This window comes from Culex quinquefasciatus, chromosome 3 (genome assembly GCF_015732765.1).
Source record: "Culex quinquefasciatus strain JHB chromosome 3, VPISU_Cqui_1.0_pri_paternal, whole genome shotgun sequence".
In the NCBI taxonomy this organism is placed as follows: Eukaryota; Metazoa; Arthropoda; class Insecta; order Diptera; family Culicidae; genus Culex; species Culex quinquefasciatus.
Window position 1 is genome coordinate 74229965 of NC_051863.1, and position 17943 is coordinate 74247907.

The 17943-nt window shown below is 39.1% G+C and overlaps 1 protein-coding gene across 1 annotated transcript in view; it reads right to left on the reverse strand.

Moving 5' to 3' along the window:
- LOC6039236 (acetylcholine receptor subunit alpha-like 1) overlaps window positions 1–17943 on the reverse strand; it is a 232809-nt gene that overhangs the window by 190778 nt on the left and 24088 nt on the right. The window contains exon 2 of the mRNA XM_038264193.1: window positions 9332–10652. The gene's annotated coding sequence lies outside the window, so the exon portion shown is untranslated. The remainder of the gene's footprint in view (window positions 1–9331; window positions 10653–17943) is intronic.

Consider the following 17943-nt stretch of genomic DNA (forward strand, 5'->3'; position numbering starts at 1 on the left):
CTGCTTGAAGTTGGTCACACGGTGGCACTCTTCCGTAGCGTGGTTCTCCAATGTTCTAGACACAGAGATGTGTGCTTCCTCTTGTTCTCAGTGTGCGTATGGTGAGGTTTCATCTGGATGGACTGCTAGCTGTTCTGGTCTTAAGTCTTCAATATCGAACCTTGGTGTGCGCGTGATGCAACACACTTACTTTGTGGTGTGTTGCGGGGTTGTGGCGGCATGTTGCTTGAGATGAGGTTGAACAAGAGATCAGGATGGTCGTGAAATTTACAGGTGTCATCGAGTCAGCGGATTCGCAACATTGTGTGTATTGACGGTGTTTACTAGAGAAAGGATTTAGGGAAGGATGGCTTTGGATATTGTTGTCATTTCGGAAGTTGCACCGAGTGAAACTCTGCGCTGACAAATAGAAGACTCAGTAGTGGTAGCAATGTTTGAATGGGGCCCAACGAGGAGATACGATGAACCTGTAACGGTAGATATATGGTGTGGATTTGGTCAAAGAGCATGTCTTCTGGAGGAAAGACTGACTGTTGAGGTTATTTGTTTGTGTTCTCTCTGAAAGGAAAAGAAGACTTTGACACCTGTATGATATTACAACAGAGAGCTGTGCATGAGTTAAGTTCGATCAACTGTGGAAGACAGTTGATACTAAGTTCAGGTATACTGGAGTGCTAATGATAGCAAAGCAATCCACTTTAACGACCCCCGGGTCTTTTGTGGTCTCTGTTGCAAGTTTCTGATTGTTTCTAGGCGTCCGAAAGTTATGTATGGTCAATCATCCAAAACCTCTTTTACACAAATGGACCGACGTTTTACTTCCCCATTCGATAAAAGGCGAGTGCTAAAGATATGCTGATTGAATCCCTGAGGAAGTACCGTGGATAGCTTGAGATGTAAGCAGCCGGAAGGACGGAGAGGGTGTCGATAGGAGCTAAATGCTTTGCTCTTTTGTGCTAGTTGTTAGTGCTTTCTTTGAACTCCTTTATTGATCATCAGTCGAATCCTTGATCAAATAAGATTAGCAAATTTCTTTACCTATTTCATTGTTAATCTGAGAATGGAATACATCAAAAGTGTTTTACTCACGGTTTATTGATAACTGAGCTTTTGAGGAAAGTTTATGAGGTGTATGATTGTGGCAGTTATATGCAAGTTTATTCTTTTGATATAAATATAAGTTTTTTTTGTAGAAGGAGAGGAGGATGAGGTACTTATATTCATAAGAATCGATTCTAGCATTGCCTACATGTGAAGTCTAGAAAGAGTTAAACCGTAGACAGAGTTGTCTATAAATTAATAGAATAATATAACAGAAGATTCAGTTGTACATGTGGTCATAAGATTTAATGAATTGAAGGCAAAGGTGTTATGTTAGACAAGCGACCATAACTTATATTCAAAATTACATTTCCACGCATAAATACCAACTTTTTGTGTAAAAACTTGTTTCGTTATGTGTGTGCGTGCAACGTCGAATGAGCGTTGGTCGACTACTGCCTCGCATTGCAGCTGCTCAGTGAGCTAGGGCACTCACGACTGAGTCGGGTTTGTTTATGTCACGGTTTTGCGGTTCAGTGAATGGATCTCAAAAATTCGTGTCAGCGTCGCCGATTTTCGCGTCAGGACTCCTGACATTTTCAGCTCTGGTAACCATTGATTGATTGTTAATCTGCCTTGGGTTTTTGGAAGCAAACGCGATTAGGCCCAGTTGTTGAATAAGCGAATTTCTAGTTCGAGTTGAGGTCTATAGGTCATATATTATTGAAATAGTTGATATTACAAGATTGCTCCGTAGCTGGTTTAGGAAACTATGGAGATGTAGTGGAACGTATTAAAATGAATCTGCTTCATAAAAAAAGAAATGGAAAATAGCTTCAATGATGGATTATGTCGGCATTGACAAATCTTTATTGATTTAAAATGTTAAATAAGACGAATTTAGTTGTAAGGATCATGGAATAGTGTTAGATTATTTTGTGACAGTTTTATCAGGGAGTATTTTTTTTCTCGTTTATTTTCTTCGGACAAGGAGAGAGATGTAGAGTTATGAGTTATTCCAAGGTAGCATTTACACATAAAATTAGTAAACTAAGTTCAGCGTGTAAGCGGAGAGAGCTGTCAGATGAACGAACGAACAGGAGCGAGAGAGTAAATGTCAATCGGGAGTTTAGATAGGATTGCAGCATGGAACGGACGTGTTCACGGGAACGAGGATTCTACACCAAAGAAAAAACATTTTAAAAAACAAAGCCAAATCAAAATAATAGTTGAATTCACAACATTTTATTGGAAAAAATTGATCTAAAGTTTCTTTTTTATTTAGACACATTTTTTTTTTGAATTTAATGCTTAATGATTAGCGTTAGGGCTAATAATTAGTCGTCGTGGACCGGATGAAATTCAGCCCGCGGGCCGGACATTGGGCAGGCCTTACTCAGTTTCATTGAAACAAAATAAAATAAGTATGATTCTTCATGTCCGTTGGATTGACATGAATTGCACTTTCAAAATATAAACTTAATTTCAGTCGAAAATCCTTTAAACTAGCTGTACCGAATTGAACAGTGCTGATATGCCAACATTTGGTTCTCAATGGAATTAAATGCTTTTCTCCTAGTTCAAATTTGAGATTAACCGTAATTCTTTTGAAATAAAGCAAAAAAAACTATTTTTGTAAGTTATGTCCGATACGCATACGACCTATTCAAACGCCACGCGCTATAAACTTGGTTTGATTTTGGTTCGATATTGATAAATGTGCCAAAAATCACTTTCAATTCATGTTTTGGAAGATAAGATTTTGAAAAGTGAATGAAAAAAAAATCAAAGTCTGTGAGCTGGAAAGAGATGGACACAATGAGACTGTTACTACGGGCTTTCCCCATACTTGGGTCTGAAGGACCCTGACAACGCCCCAGCCGGTTGGTCTTAGAGCCACGGCCGAACTGGGGTGGGCTCAGGGCCTCTTTTCGCGCTGGCGGGGCTAGTCAAGCAAGAGCTCTTTCTTTCAAGGGTCGGCTCGAAGCTCAAGGAATCAAGGTACTATTTTAGTTAAATTAAGCACTGTATTTCTTGGACTCACGCTGTGTATGTGTGTGTGTTGTGCGGGGCAGGTTGGCTGCTACATCTGCTGCTGTTGGTCACCTCCGATGACACTCTCGTGGCTGGCTTGCTCCGGAGGTCCACGATCGCCCTCGACCGCGTCCGGAACTTGTTTCTGGAGCATCTGGCCTGCTCTTCGCAGGTACGCCCACGCCACGCACGAGGAGGGGGCGCTGGTATCTCGGCCTTGCAGGCCGACATCTTGGGTGTGGGTTAGACCGGGACCACGTGGTCACGTGCCGGGTCTTCAGGCGGTTTTTTGATGGACTTTCGCCGGATAGCCTTCGGCATCGAGTCCGTCACTTCGGCGTGCTGACGGCGATCGTTCGCGGTCACCGTGATCTGGTTCTTGAGCGGAAACCTTGGGTCCTTCGGGTGAGAACACAGGGGGAAAGGAGGGGGTAAGAGTACTACTGGGGCAGCTTTGAGGGCTTCACTATCGATTTCACTCGAGTTGTACCTGAATCGCCGATCTTTGCTTGCGTGTTATAGTTTTCCACTATTGAATACTGTACAAGTTCAAGGGCACTGATACTTGCTGGCTCTTTGGTTTGAAGGTCTTGCTAGCGGGCTGGTCAATGTGGAAAAGATCTTCCTAGTCAACGCTGACCCTCAGTAGAGTACTCTCTCGCTTCTTGTTAGCCCCTTTATTCCCTTTTTTCTTCTAGTCCTCTCCTTACAGTACTACTTCGTACTTTTCTGGTAGCAATCCCGCAATGTAGGTTTGTACAGTGTGTTAACAAACTTTGTTCCTGCGGTTTGCAATAACAGTGTGTTTTATAGTTATGATTCCTAGCTGTGCTCTGATTTTATATTGTTTGTGATATTTATTTTACTTTTATTTACTTGACAATATTTAATTTAAAGACTACACAAACTCTCTAATCTGTGATACCCTAATTTTAATGTAAAGCTTGCCAAATCCTCCTATTTGCCCATGACTGATTAAGGGGCAAAGTAGAGCATGTAGCCGCAACGGTAACACTACCTCACACTCCCCCTTAAAAAAATTAAAAATGTAAAACATTTATTAATTTTTTATGCTAGGAAAAATCAAGTCAAAATAGGCCCGGGTTTTTGACACTGTTTTCACAGTTAAGCCTTTGATCGGGCTCGATCGAAAATCCACATTCGTACGTCGAACTAGCGAATAGATTCACCTTAACAAAGGATGATTATTCTTCAACGATACTAAGTAAACCGATTACTCGACCTTACTTCTCCCTTATTCCCGAACAGATCTTTGTTCTAAGGAAGAGAACAATCTTCTCTCTCTGGAATCATTACGAGATTTCCTGATGAGGTTGTTTGAATGTTTGAGCGTTTTGATCTTTTATCACAAATCGGAAGTTTATCGAATTGTTACTTCAAAATTGAACATTCAACACATAACATCAAAGTAGGGTAAATTTAATTCGTCAATCAAATTACTCATCGCGATTCTGAATTCTGCATTCTTAGTCTCGTAATCTTGTATCAGTTTGATTCATCTGTCGCTTCCACTTTATTTAAATTTTTGTGGATTGTTTTCTTTCTGTTTTCATTCAACCTTTTGTTGCACGAGTACATCAAGGACTACAAACAACAAACGAAAATATACTCAAATACTATACAAACAAACTTCTCATTAGACTCGTGTCATCTCTCTTGTACTCTTGTAGCTTGTAAATAACAAAAAACCTTGATCATGATCACACATTTACTATGCCCGTCCAATTGGTACGGGACAATAGTGTACTAATACTCTGGTACTTGGCTGGAAATTTCTTGGCTCTATACACTTTTCAGCGAAACAACGATAAAGATGTTTCAAAGTGTTAAAATCTTTGTTCTGGTACTGTGACTTTTTTTTTTGGCATTCAAGTTCACAAACTGTCCACCACAAATAAATCTTGCTCTTCTTGTTCTTACTTGTTGCCACGCCTGACCGAAAGAAAAACTTAGGATCAGCTTCGCGTTTACTGGCACTTCCAGATACTTCGTTTCTCCCGCAGTTCTTTAGTCTCACCTGAATTCTATCAAGCTTCCGAAACTAAAGAATCTCTGCTTTCAAAACTTGCTTGCTTGTACACCATTCTGCTGTTAACAACCATTCTAGTGTAAACTCTATACTTCTCTTGATGAACACATAAATTTAACATTCAACATAAAACATTGATTTAAATTCCTCAAAACTCGTTGTCAGAAAATTCAGTCTCACCTGTTGAAGTCGTGCAGTCGCGAAACTGGAAAATCTGTTTTTCATCTTGCTTTTCTCGTAATCAATCGTCGTTTTTCTGCTAGTTCTCTTCTCTTTTCCGTTCTTAAAACATCCTTTTTACATTTTGAAACCAATTCATTTGAACACACAAAAATCAATAATCACAGATTAGCCCACTACAAATCATTTTGTTGTACTTTTTATTTTTTTTTATCACATGCTTGAATCTTTTATCTTGTACTTACTGTACTCACTTTACTTCGCACAACATTTTGTATATAAATCCGACAAAAGACTAGCAGTTAAAAGCTGTCCACAAAACTCTTGCTCTTGTTGGCGATAGTATTTGTAACATATTTTTTTTTAAATGTATTTGTGAAACTAAAAAAAAGGTTTGCTTGTAGTTCTTAAGCTCGTTGTGTATGGGCAAACATTATTATTGCTCTGGAAATAAATCTGGACTTGAAATCTCTTGCTAGGGTGTCAACTCAACTGTTGCTCAAAAATATTCACAATAATAAATAAATAAATAGGATACACATTGAAACAAAATAAATAAATAAATAACTAAATTACATTTACAATTGAACTCCAACCATAACATATCATGCTCCGAAATTGTGTTTCTTTCTTGAAATCTACTTTAAGTTGCCAATTTGGTAGACTATCATGCGTCTCCATGTACTCTCTTGTCTTTCTTTTACGTTTTCCAAATTTTAGCACAGTTGAAAATTGTTAATTAAAAATGTTTCTTTGCTGATCACTCTGTATTGCTCTCTTGTACTTCTGCTAAATTAATGGGCGCCATGAGAACAAAACCGAAAATATTCTCAAACAACACAAAATAAATACTAACTTGAACATCTCTACAACAAATTAAAACCTAGAGAAACAATACTCTCTCAAAATTATATCACAGCTAAATCTCACATTAACTTCTTATCAGTAAGTGTGCGTTTTCTAAGAATTTGATCTTACTATTACTTGTGCATGGTTATTGTAATCCACACAAAAGACTTCCCTCAAACAATTTGATCTTGCTAGTCAGATTCTGCAGTTCAACTGATGAAGGTTGTGATTCCCCAACTTCATCCATTTCAAATGTTTTTTGTGCTATCTACCCGAATAAATGTTGTTACTTGTAACTGCAAGTGTTTTCAGTTAAAAATTATCACAGAGAAAGCTGATGTCTCAAAAACAAACACAAGAAATATGGACACCTATGAAAATAAAAATTAATCCTGAAAATTTTCAACCTTTTCTTCAACATGCAAAACAGGCTAATTAAAAGTAAGTGCTGTGGAAAATTGCTGATAACATACTTAATGATACTACTGAAAACTTATTAAGATATTTTATTGTTGAATTTTCATGCAAAATTGGCTACAAGTGGTGCTTGTTTGGAGGAAATGTTGTTTCTTCAAACATTTTTTCCAAATTTTCCCCTTCCGTTTCTCTCTCTCTCCTTTTCCTTCTTGTATAATTTCTTGTATGTGCAACTGCAAAAGTGTAACCAATACAAATAAAACGTAATTGTTCAGATCTATATACAGTAATCATCTTCTATTTTGCTCGACAAAAGAATGTCGATCCCAAGTTTCACGGTCAATGTCAGTGAATCACTTCTTTTGTTCTGCTATCATTTGCTTGGCTGCTAACCAGTTTATGGATAAAATCCTATATTTCTGGCCCGTTTTTAACCTTAAAAACTTGTATTTATCAGCGCAGTTTTGAAATTTTTGTAAAGCATCGTACATTTTGAATTCTTCTCAACTTACTTCAAATTATGGTTTCGTATCAAGATGCGACACAATTCTGAACTTTGTTACTCTTGCACAGATTGTTTAAAATCAAGAAATTGATCAATTGGAAAAACGTGTGTTAATTTCAAAGTACTTTTTACAGTTAATTTGCATCAAACATCATCAACGATCTTCAAGAAAAATGAATAAATCCAAACAAAATATCTGCTAAGGAAGTCGGTCGAATCAAGACCCAATAATCCCGAAAAATCAATTTTTTATACTAAAACTCCCGCTATTCGCTGGTTCCACAGTACAAGTGCTGTTTTCGGTCGCGTTCGCGCACCGGCAGCAAATGTTAACTAAAATTCAACCATTTTTAGAAAAAGTGTAATTTAATGATATCGTTTTGGCTAAACACTCTCTAACCAGAGACTTTGAAAATTTCCCTACAGCTCCTGACACACTTTACGCAAACAGACCTTGAAACCTTGATACTTTTAGATTAAACTACTTTTAGTTGGTCGCCATTTGTTACTACGGGCTTTCCCCATACTTGGGTCTGAAGGACCCTGACAACGCCCCAGCCGGTTGGTCTTAGAGCCACGGCCGAACTGGGGTGGGCTCAGGGCCTCTTTTCGCGCTGGCGGGGCTAGTCAAGCAAGAGCTCTTTCTTTCAAGGGTCGGCTCGAAGCTCAAGGAATCAAGGTACTATTTTAGTTAAATTAAGCACTGTATTTCTTGGACTCACGCTGTGTATGTGTGTGTGTTGTGCGGGGCAGGTTGGCTGCTACATCTGCTGCTGTTGGTCACCTCCGATGACACTCTCGTGGCTGGCTTGCTCCGGAGGTCCACGATCGCCCTCGACCGCGTCCGGAACTTGTTTCTGGAGCATCTGGCCTGCTCTTCGCAGGTACGCCCACGCCACGCACGAGGGGGGGGGGGGGGGGGGCGCTGGTATCTCCGGCCTTGCAGGCCGACATCTTGGGTGTGGGTTAGACCGGGACCACGTGGTCACGTGCCGGGTCTTCAGGCGGTTTTTTGATGGACTTTCGCCGGATAGCCTTCGGCATCGAGTCCGTCACTTCGGCGTGCTGACGGCGATCGTTCGCGGTCACCGTGATCTGGTTCTTGAGCGGAAACCTTGGGTCCTTCGGGTGAGAACACAGGGGGAAAGGAGGGGGGGGGGGTAAGAGTACTACTGGGGCAGCTTTGAGGGCTTCACTATCGATTTCACTCGAGTTGTACCTGAATCGCCGATCTTTGCTTGCGTGTTATAGTTTTCCACTATTGAATACTGTACAAGTTCAAGGGCACTGATACTTGCTGGCTCTTTGGTTTGAAGGTCTTGCTAGCGGGCTGGTCAATGTGGAAAAGATCTTCCTAGTCAACGCTGACCCTCAGTAGAGTACTCTCTCGCTTCTTGTTAGCCCCTTTATTCCCTTTTTTCTTCTAGTCCTCTCCTTACAGTACTACTTCGTACATTTCTGGTAGCAATCCCGCAATGTAGGTTTGTACAGTGTGTTAACAAACTTTGTTCCTGCGGTTTGCAATAACAGTGTGTTTTATAGTTATGATTCCTAGCTGTGCTCTGATTTTATATTGTTTGTGATATTTATTTTACTTTTATTTACTTGACAATATTTAATTTAAAGACTACACAAACTCTCTAATCTGTGATACCCTAATTTTAATGTAAAGCTTGCCAAATCCTCCTATTTGCCCATGACTGATTAAGGGGCAAAGTAGAGCATATAGCCGCAACGGTAACAAGACAGCCCCAAATTCTGAATACATCCATAATTTTGGTCTAATAAATTGACATTTAAGTATGCACAGCAACTAAGGGAGCGATCTTTGATTATGTAACGCAGTTAGGAAGAGGGGGAGGGTCTGAGGTTGTGTTACGCTCGATACATTTTTTTTAATTTTGTTACGAGGGGGAGGGGGTCCAAACATCCATTTTATTGCGTTACGTAAAAAAAGAACGCTCTCTTAGGAAGTTATGGCCTTCTAATTTAAAAATTTGCTAACTTGTGGACCCAATACTAAAACAATCTGATTGTAAAAATAGTCAAACTAGATTCTAAATTATTTTGTAAACAGTACTTCAGAGGATGAATGAAATCTTGTAACTGATTTTTTTCTGAAGTTTTGATGAAACGACGAAAGAAATTTGAAGAAATATTATTTTCTTTGATGCGGTTAATAGAACTCCACTACTTTGTAATATGCTCCGCAAAATGTGTGAATTCGAAAAATAAAATCTGAAAGGGTTACTCACGGTCGATCCGCAAATCGGTGCATCGCCTGCAGCTGGCAGCCTAGCGCCCCTGCGGAGCCCCCTTCCGTAAGAAGGCGGCACCTTTGGCACCTTTAGGGGGCGCCGTCCTTGAGAATCGTTCTTGGCTCGTGGTGTGTAAACGTGTGTGTGGTCTAAATTCACTTGACGGACACCCTAGTCCTTCTGCCTAACACACACGCACCCTGCTCACACACTACCTCTGTATTCGTCGTCGTTGATGTCGTTGGAGGTTGTTGGGGATGGGCCCTCAACCGAAAGGACCGCAAGGAGCTCTCTACCTTTGTTTACTGTTTACGAGTGCACTGTGATTGAACTGTAGGTTTAATTTTATGCATTATTTCTTGTGGTTAACATACACTTACACACACGCGTCAAACGTCGAGATTTAAAGCCATTTACATGAATTAGATAATATACTCATTAACTAGACTAACACGCTAAAATCTTCGTCGAGAAGCGCTAGTATCAATATTTTATTTTTTTTACTTTATTTATTATTTGTTGTTATTGTGGTAATCTGCAATCGTTATCGCGTACAAATAGGATGCAAGAGGAGACTATTTTACAGGTGATGTTGGGGTGTGCGCTATAGGGGAGTGGTGGTACAAACACTATCCCGCTTCACCGTAAACTCGTGGTTGCCTTCCGGAGGCACGTCCCGTCGCTGAAGAGGGCAGCAGTTCAGTTCCCATCAAACCCGTCAACTCGTCGTCGTCGTTGTGTGCGCTGAGCTTTACACACTCTCACACAGACACTTCAGTTTCTGATTCACCTTTTGTTCTTCCTGTGCTGCTCCCGCTTTTCTCTGTGGCTTCTTTTGTTTCTCCCACGAATGCCTTTGTTTTGCGCCCTCACTTCTGTTTCTTCTTTCACTTTTTATCCACTTTTCTCTCTCCCCACTCGCTAACGGACACTTGCGAAACAATTTCGCCCTCTCAAACCGAGTCGTTCTCGTTCGCTTCTTCCCGGGAAGTCGACGACGACGATTCTGCTTCTGCCCCGTGCGTCATCTGCTCTCGGAACGCTCGCGCACAGTCACTTTCTTCGTTCAACTTTGCTTTTGCTTTGGCTGCTTCTGCCTTGATGCACTTCGTTTCGCTCGACTCGGCTCGAATTCATTAAAACTCATCAAATGCAATTACGTCTCTCTTTCCGGATTTTGCTCGGTGCGTTTCCGGTCGGTCGGTCGGCTTCACCTAGCTCAGCTCAGTTCCGGGCTGGTTTGGTCTTCCTGGTGCTCTAGCGTGGTGCTGCTGGTGGTGGTGCTCCTTCGCCGGTGGCCATTTAGATCGTCGGCATTCTGCGGAAAGAAGAGAAGATTTTCTTGGGTGAATCTGCCGGGATGTCTTCCAGAGTGGCTACTCGAGTTGGGAAATTGGGTGAGCAGGATATTTTTCTCGTTTTTACGCTCAAACCCCGATGGTTTGACACCAACTGTTGTCAAACGAACGTGGTCACTTTTTAGTTTGACACCCCTTTAACACGGAGTTCACACATTCTATCAAACGTTTGTTTTGATAGTGTGCGTGAGCGCCGTGTAAAAAGTGACAGTTCGTCACTTTTTCGTTTGACTTTGACCAACCAACGGGGTACAAACTAAAAAAGTGTCAGAGGAAAAGGTGACCAACCACCGGGGGTTGAGTGTACCCACAACATTGATATCATTAACACACTTCAATTTACTACAGTCTATACTTGATTGTTCGGATTCCCTTCGAATACAAGCAAAAATTCCATGCAATATGTGGGAGTTGCGGACAGCACTAATTCTTCAAACAAACTTTGGAGAAAAATCATTCGGCTCTGTCTAAAAATTTTTGGGACCCCAAAGTTCCTGCTTCCCCTCGGGTTGAACCTGCGTAGAAATTTTGTTAGTCGGTGATACACATCGTTGGATAGGTAACTTTTACAAGAGAAAATTTGGCAACCCTGTCTCAAGTTATGCATACTTTGCCGAGCTATAGTAATCGTGAGGTTACGAGTTTCACCCTGTAAATGATTCGATTCCTGTTCAGATATCTGTTCTATCCGCTTCAAACTAAAATTTAAAAAAAAAATCAAAACTATTGTTGTTTTGAACATTTTTCAATGAAATTGGAACCCGCACTGTTCCGGATTTATTACGGATTCTGTTTTAAGTAGATTTAAATTTTGAAAATAAAATTACATTTTGGAATTTTCTCCCACACAAATTTTTGATTCTAATTTTTTTCAACCTTTCTTGGAGAACAAGCTACAAGTTAGTTGAAAACTACGAAAGTAATAAATTTTTGAATTTTAGAAGTTAGTCTGGTAGGTATCGATGTCACAATTTCAATTTGACATTAATTAGTTAAAAATTATAAAAAAAAATATTGTTTATTTTTAATGTAAATTATCAGATAGGAACTTAAAAAACGCTCTCCGTAATCCCATATAAATGAAAATAATATTGCATTTTCAAGGATAAGATCTTAAAGCAAAACACAAAGAATTTAATTTCATAAAGCTTGAAAACCTGTTTCAGCTTTGACTCAAAACTGGAAAAAAAGTAAATCTTAAACTATAATTGCACCCTGCAAACCCAGCCGCCTTGGAAAGGCACGGGCAAATGTGAAAGTTTGTTCTTTTGCTAGAAACTTGTTCTCGGTCCGTCTGTCAGGAATTCTTTCGTTGAGTAGGCTGCCCCCAAGGGATAAGGCAAAAACTCGGCATTTCTGGACGGCCGAGTTGTGTGGCAGGTTCGATGCAGGGAAGAGAGAGAGTGAAAAAAAAAACTTTTCTTCTCAAGTGCCTCAAGGTACACTCACATCCGCAAGAAAAAACTCTCACGTGGCGCACGGGCAGGCAAGGGGTGGGCAATATGTGATGAAATTTGTTAGGAGCTTTTTGCTCGGAAAAGTTCACCCCCGCACCCGCCAAGGAAGAATCACACGCACATCAAAGTGCCTCCTCCTGGCTGGGGTGCTGGAAGGAGTGATGAATGTGTTGCCGTGCAATTTATGGGCCAAAATTTGGGGGTAAATCTGGAACGAGACGCGGGAGAGGAGGGGGTGGTAAAAATTATGAAACAAATCCAATTCTCGAGGGGTTGGAAAAGTTTGGCGATATGTGGCACCTCCCCTGGGAGGAGGAAGCAAGAAATGGTGACGCGCATTTTCCCACACTGACATCTGCGATTTACGACTTTTCGGGTCAGTGCAATAATCGGGCCCGAGACACGTGACTCGCTGGAATCGGTTTCAATTATGGTTATTTTAATTAACCTGGCGGCTTAGGTAACGATGGTGCGAGAAGTGTTTTGGTTATGAATTTCATTGAAGTTTTTTTTTGTTGCCTATTTGGCGTTGGGTTAAGTTTACTGCGACCATCTGAGCAGGCTATCTTTTGTGATGTACCCTGGTTACTGTACATACTACAAATTACTCGTATTCATTGGATCGGAAGACGACGGGTTATTTTGCAGACATGGTTTATCCCAATTCGGCGCAATACAGTCGATGAACTGTATGACCTTCTTGGGATGGGTGTGGTGCCATACATCGTACGGCGTAAGAAGGTGCGATCCAAAGAACCGCAGCCTTCGAGACACAAGTGCTCCGCAGAAGCAGAGTAAATGTGCCGAGCTTTCCAGCTCATTTAAACAAAAACGACAGAGGTTGTTAGGCCACCTGCCGATTTTGTGCAGGTGATATCTGGCAGGACTATGTCCTATTAGAAGCCCTGCGAGTATTCGTAGTTCCCTACGGTTTAAGCCAAGAAGTTTCTTGGCAATTGAAGTACTTGGAGTCATAACAGTTTTAGCTTTTCTCAATCCTCGCATCTCGCCCCAGATTGAAGCGAATTGCGATTGTCCCCAATTAGTTATTTCTTGCTTCACGGCACATTTTGAGATTTCCAGTTTCATTGAAATTGAAGACATGTTAGGGTAAAGGCAGTGGTGATTCAAATCACGAGCGCTCATTGAGTGGTTCGCGGCTCATTTGTAGTGCTTTTCCGAGCAGGGGTAAATAACAAGGGAAATGCGTAATAATACCTTTCTCTGGTATCAATACCAAATTTTGGCATTTCTGGACCCTTTAAAATTTGTCTTAAGGATTATGCAAAAGCAAAATGTGGTACCATACAAATTTAAGGTATAGTTTTGAAATTGCAAAATTGCAGAATTTGCGCTAAAATGATGTTTCAAAGCGAATGCCTTTATTAAAAATCGAAAATTTCAAACTTGATTTCAAACATTTTTGATATACCCCCTAAAAAAATGACCTAAAATTGTGGAAAATTTTCTAAGTCAGGATGCTCCATTTAGGTATTATTTAGATATTTAAGTGTTTTATCAAATTCCTCTAAAACCATGGGAAAATGTTGACCAATTTTGACAAAATAATTAATTTTGTGCTCAACTGATGTCTCAAAGCGAATGCTTTCATTGAAAACCGAAAATTTCAAACTTGATTTTAAACATTTTTGATATAACCCCTAAAGAAAAGACTTTGAATTGTGGTAAATGTTCGAAGTCATGATACCCCATTTGGGTATTATTTAGGTATTTAAGTGTTTTATCAAATTCCTCTGAAACTATGGGAATTTTTTTTATAAATAATGACGAGATAATTATTTTGCGCTAAAATTACTTGAAACCCAAAAATGTTAAAGCTAATTTGATTTTTTTATATACCCACCATGATTTTTCTTTAAATCGTTGAAGTTTTTCTAATTTATTGGCAAGGAATTTAAAAGACCTTTCAAAATAGTCAAAAATATTGAAGATCTGGCATCCTTGTCTGATGTTACGACCACTTATGTTATGTTTATGTAGTTTGTTTTAAGCCGGATCTCACTTAACTGTATGAGAGCTATGTCCGGATTCATCATCCGACCTATCTTTAGTTAGGTAATTAAAAGACCTTCCAAACGAGTCTAAATGATTAAAGATCTGGCAACCACTTAATACCACTTCAGTGATATTTATGTGTTTTCCAGAAAAAACATTCGTCCTTCATAAAAAATTAAATAATTACAAACAGCACGTGGTTTTTGAGACACTCTGTTTTTCCAATAAGTAAAAGTTGGTCGGAGTTATATCCAACACTATTTCAAGCAAAACAAAGTAAATGGATAAGTATGAATTTGTAATTAACAAGTGCGTCCGACGCAAGTAAGATGTGTTTACAAAACCACAGTGATGTATTTTCTTTGTATTTCTTGAATTGTAAATGTTTTGCCTTCCTCACTGAGGTAAGGCTATAATCCTGCTCGAAAAATGAACTTTTGAAAAACAGCTCGTAGACCTATATTCATGTATACCTATCGACTCAGAATCGAAAACTGAACAAATGTCTGTGTGTGTGTGTGTGTGTGTGTGTGTGTGTGTGTGTGTGTATGTGTGTGCGTATTCCCCTTGGTGCTCAAAATTCTTGCCAAGTTTTCTCGGCACTGGCAGATCCGATTTGAGTCAAATAAGTTGCATTCGATCTGGTTTGGTGCCCCATACTGCACTATTGAATTGTTTGAAGATCCTATAAGTAGTTCAAAACTTAAGTATAAAAAAGTGTCAGAGTTGCGAATCGGATCTCACATAAATGCATCTAAACTATGTCCAGACCCATCACCCGACCCATCGTTGGTTAGGTTATCAAAAGACCTTTCCAACGAGTCCAAAACATTGAAGTTCTGGCAACCCTGTCTCAAGTTATGACCACTTAAGTGATATTTATGTACTTTTTTGATGCCGGATCTCACTTAAATGTATGTAAACTATGTCCGGATCCATTATCCAACCCATCGTTAGATAGGTTATCATAAGACCTTTCCAATGAGTCCAATACATGGAAGATCTGGCAACCCTGTCTCATGTTATGACCACTTAAGTGATATTTATGTACTTTTTTGATGCCGGATCTCACTATGTCCGGATCCATTATCCAACCCATCGTTGGATAGGTTATCAAAAGACCTTTCCAATGAGTCCAATACATTGAAGATCTGGCAACCCTGTCTCATGTTATGACCACTTAAGTGATATTTATGTACTTTTTTGGTGCCGGATCTCACTTAAATGTATGTAAACTATGTCCGGATCCATTATCCAACCCATCGTTAGATAGGTAATCAAAAGACCTTTCCAATGAGTCCAATACATTGAAGATCGGGCAACGCTCAGTCACAAGTTATGACCGCTTAAGTGACATTTGTGTATTTCTTTATTGAGAAACAAGCCTTACCTGATAAACTTCGTTCTGTCTTTTTTCGTTTGTTGACGTTTTTGACTTTTTTGCTTGTTCAGCCTCCTGTGATCGAAACTTGATTTTAACCTTTCCCATACAATCTGCAAATTTTCCGGAATCAATTCCAGAGTGGCCAAAGTTGTAACTTTTGGCGTAAGAACCTTCCTTGGACTCACGAACTTACCATACGAACCCAACGCAACAAAGAGCACCTCGATCGGACGTTCCGTGTTGAATTGATTCGTGTTCGAACAAAACCGTCGAAATTTTGTATATATATATATATATATATATATAGATAGAATTTGTGTCCAAACCCACCACATCACCAAACGTTGGTAAAAAGTGAGGAAGGCAACAACCACATAGGTGGATTAAGTTAGTTTTTCAATACAGTCTAGACTCGATTATCCGAAGCCTCGATTATCCGAAGTTTCGATAATCCGAAATTCGATTATTCGAAGGTTTGTATGGGACTTCGGATTATCTTGTTTCAAACATCAAATTCGAGTTCTGCGACCCTATTTTAGTCAAATTTGAATAGTTGATTGCTTATTAAATAATAAAATACATTTTTTCATTATCTCGTCACCACTTTAGCGTAGTTTTTTTGCATATATCACCATCATTTTTTGTTGATTATCCGAAGTGATTTTTTCCGAGGCCTTCGGATGATCGCGTCTGGACTATATTTGATTGATTTTAAATGAGAGGAATAGAACAAAGCTTTGAATAGCTTGTATAAAAATATTGCATTAACAAAAAACCCCGCGGAATTTTTGGCGATTTTTTCCACGTGCTAAAAAAAAGATGGGTAATTCTCTACCAACTCACACGAAATCGGAAAAGTTGCCCCGACCCCTCTTCAATTTGCGTGAAACTTTGTCCCTGATCACGAATCCAAGGTCCGTTTTTTGATATCTTGTGACGGAGGGGCGGTACGACCCCTTCCATTTTTGAGCATGCGAAAAAGAGGTGTTTTTCAATAATTTGCAGTCTGAAACGGTGATGAGATAGAAATTTGATGTCAAATGGACTTTTATGTAAAATTAGACTCCCAATTTGATGGCATACTCAGGTACGGTCACCCACCACAGACACGGACGACGAAACAAAGAGAAACGCATAAAGTAACCTTATCAAAACTTTTTTTCGTAAAATCGCGATAACTCGTGATGTTTATAAGCAAACCTCTTATGTCTATATATTAAAGTTTTTGTCATTGTCTGCTCTACAACTTTTTAAAACATTGTTACACTCTAAAAAATAACCCTGCAATGTAAGAAAAAACATAAAATTTTTAAATGAAAAATTTTGTTCTAAATGAAAAAATGACCTTTCTGGGTCAATGTTGATTCGAAAAGTACATTAAATTTCCCTTAAAATGACATGTTTCAAATTTTTTTAACAGTCGAGTAACGGAAAATGGGAGAATTTTTAAAACTTTTTTAGTGTTTTTTTCGATGAAAAATACGTTTTTTTCGGAATTCTGAGTACGCCATCAAATCGGGCGTCTAATTTTATATAAAAGTCTCTTTGACACCAAATTTCTATCTCATCACCGTTTTAGACTGCAAATTATTGAAAAACACCTCTTTTTTTCGCAAAAATGGAAGGGGTCGTACCGCCCCTCCGTCACGAGATATAAAAATAATGGACCTTCGATTCGTGATCAGGGACAAAAGTTACCCCTTAGGACAAAGTTTCACGCAAATCGAAGAGGGGTCGGGGCAACTTTTTCCGATTTTGTGTGAGTTGGTAGAGAATTACCCAGATAGAATGATGTTTTTGATCGCAAAAATTACAAAAAAATCGAGTTTTGCAAAGTTCTAGGATCATCTAGACATCCTTACAAATCACTGGATTGGTTAATATATGTCTGAGAACCAGCAGCGAGTTGAAGTTACCGTTCCAACTTTTTTGAGCCTTGGGAGTTGGATTTTTAAAGAACAACTCTAGAAGTTTGAAGAAACGTTACTTAATCCACCCTTAGGTTGTTGGTGCCTCTCTCACATTTAAAGTGTAATGCTATGTAATTGAATAAAAAATACAAATTTTGGTTTTGAAATTCAAATTTGGTTGAGAAAATTGATAAACAGTTGAATACTTACGAAATCGATAAGAATTGAAAAGCAAAAAATGTATTTTTGCATATATCACCATCAATTTGGCTAATTATGGAAAATTGTTAAAATTTTAATTCACAGATCTGAAAAATGCCAAGCGAATTTTATTTTTTTGTTTAAAATCGAGTTTTGCAAAGTTAAGTTTAAAAAAATATCAGAAAATAAGTAAAGAAATTAGACATCTGTTTTGGTCAAATTTATAGTTTTTTATTGATTTCGGTTTAAAAAGGAACACAACAAAAGAATTAGTGAACCGATT